This window comes from Argentina silus (genome assembly GCF_951799395.1).
Source record: "Argentina silus genome assembly, chromosome: 18".
NCBI classification, from domain to species: Eukaryota; Metazoa; Chordata; class Actinopteri; order Argentiniformes; family Argentinidae; genus Argentina; species Argentina silus.
In genome coordinates this window covers 6,827,828-6,830,327 of record NC_139672.1, presented here as the reverse complement: position 1 = coordinate 6,830,327, position 2,500 = coordinate 6,827,828, and the positions used below count along the sequence as shown (strand labels likewise).

The window sequence follows — 2,500 nt, the reverse complement described above, 5'->3', positions numbered from 1 at the left end:
TGCATCTCAATACTCTCTCCTTGCCTCCTTTCCTCCTTCACTTGCCCCCTTATCAGAGCATCAAAGAGAGGCGAGGAGAGGACACAAGGAGAGGAAACATGGCAATAAGGATAGAAGGAAATGAAAGAGAACCAATACAGGAAGACGCTTAGGGCTAACTTCAAACCTGCCCACATTGTGGCTTGCTCACAGTTCCTCTCGTTCCCATGGTCAAATAAACCCAAAGAATGTAAAACAAGGACACACATATAATGGGTACTGTAAAAACCTTCCACGACAACAAGGTAGTTTAGACTCTCCTCACAGATGCTTCCAAAAAAATAGTTTCTACTCCAAAATAAGACATGAGTGTTGTTTGTAGACCCAAAGCCACTATGTAAACAGAGCAATGGTGGTTTTGATTGAATTCCAGCCCCAGAAACCGCCTCTACGACAGAAAAGCCTGACCACGGTAGTGGGCAGTGTCATGGTGGTTGGTGTTGGCTCCCTCAATAGGCCAACATGGGCAAGGACAGTTGACCATGTCAAGATGGGCGATAATACTCCTTAAAGTTGTTTTTAACAATGCTGCAAGTTGGACAAGTTATCATGTTCAATCAGTTGATTACATATTAAGTAACTTTGGTATGAAATCAGTGTAAGTTGTTTGCTTCGAATAAAAGACAATGTCACTCATGGATACATTTTTCATCTACTCTCAATACTACAAAACCATGTTTGGGCATATAGTGGAGGCTGGTGGAGGTAGAAATTGGAGGACTCATTGTAATGCATGGTAATCCATTACACACAATACAATGAGCCTGTCCTCCGATTTCTACCTCCACCTTAGAAAATAAGAAAACCAAAATCAGCAGTGTGACTAGGATATCGTCATTTCTTTCAAACCAGGAAAATACAGTATATGCAGTACATGGACAGTACACATTCGCAGTACACACACACACACACACACACACACACACACACACACACACACACACACACACACACACACACACACACACACACACACACACACACACCCCAGGGCAAGGCACCACACACACACACACACACACACACACACACACACACACACACACACACACACACACACACACACACACACACACACACACACACACACAAACACAGTTCTGGAGAAACACCTGGAAACGCAACAGACTCTCCCACACGCCTCACTGCAGCCCCCTCTCGCGGTAAGGGACCGCAAAACACGGTTTTACACTATGGGGAGGCTGCAGAGTGGGAAAGAGCTGTCGGTCCAGCGTCTGTTATCCAATATACACTTCAGACAATCTTCAGACATTTCAGAAAAGAACATACAGATGTAGGTCGAGTAGTATTTTCGCAACTCTCTCAAAGGAGGCCAATAGGCTATCGAATATATAAAAAACTAGCTGACTTTAAATAAAAAGAATGCATAATGCGGGTTCTTGTTACTCTGATAAAATCGGATATTTCAGTCGGAGACAGTGAAAGAGAGGGAGACAGAGAGTTAACGATACTTTAGGCTAGTTAAAGTTAAACTCACCCTAACTTTTAGAACAACTCCAGAACCTTCAGAACAGCGCGCGGAACCTTCTCTGGATCAATATCTCATCGCCTGAGGAGGATGAGATGGGAAAAGGGCAGACAAGTTGGGACAATAAAAGAATAAAGTCTTAGGTGCGCGCGAGGTTCGGGCGTCCCGCAGAAGAAGCGCTTGCTCTCCGTTTCTTTCTCTGGGCTTGAGCTCTGATCCCTCCTCCTGCACGCGCATCCCAGTGTTCTCGCTTGTGTCCGCTTGGAGGCGCCGTGGGTCCATAGGAGTGTGTGTGTGTGTGTGTGTGTGTGTGTGTGTGTGTGTGTACAGGAGTGTACAAGCTGGGCTCATAGGCACAATGACAGCGCGCGTACTCATTCACACACACACACACACACACACACACACACACACACACACACACACACACACACACACACACACACACACACACACACACACACACACACACACACACACAAACAAACACAGGTTAGGGTAATGTCCGTTCAGCATTAAGAGATATTACACTGTTATTGAGCCTAGCAGCAGGGCATCTGTGCGCTTATAGCGCGACCTGGGGCGCGCGGCACCACTTTAATGTTTAAGAGCTCGAGCTCATCTGGTCTTTTGTCAGTAATACAACACACGTGGAGTGGATGATTTGGATCGAAATAGAATGTGATGAAAAAATGTTCATTTATTCCATCCACAATGTACTCTCTTTCAAACACCATTGGCAGCTGCATGGTCTTTGAGAAGGCCTATGTCTGGTTGTGATTTGCAGACACAAGGAGGGCAGTTTACACTGAGTTTATAAACTAAAGTAGACCATACATGTCTGTTCTGTATGTTTATGTGCGTTGGTGCTTGAGTGTTTGTGGGGGAAGGTCATTTGGTCCCTATACTTTTGGAAGTCTCTCTAACAAATGATCCAATCACTGTAAACACTCTTTTACACACACACACACA

General features: G+C 45.0%; 1 protein-coding gene across 3 annotated transcripts in view; it reads right to left on the bottom strand.

Moving 5' to 3' along the window:
• Positions 1 to 1,721, bottom strand: part of col6a2 (collagen, type VI, alpha 2) — a 14,974-nt gene extending 13,253 nt beyond the window's left edge. For all 3 annotated transcript variants that reach the window (XM_083689593.1, XM_083689594.1, XM_083689595.1), the window contains exon 1: positions 1,538 to 1,721. The gene's annotated coding sequence lies outside the window, so the exon portion shown is untranslated. The remainder of the gene's footprint in view (positions 1 to 1,537) is intronic.
• Positions 1,722 to 2,500: the final 779 nt, after the last annotated feature.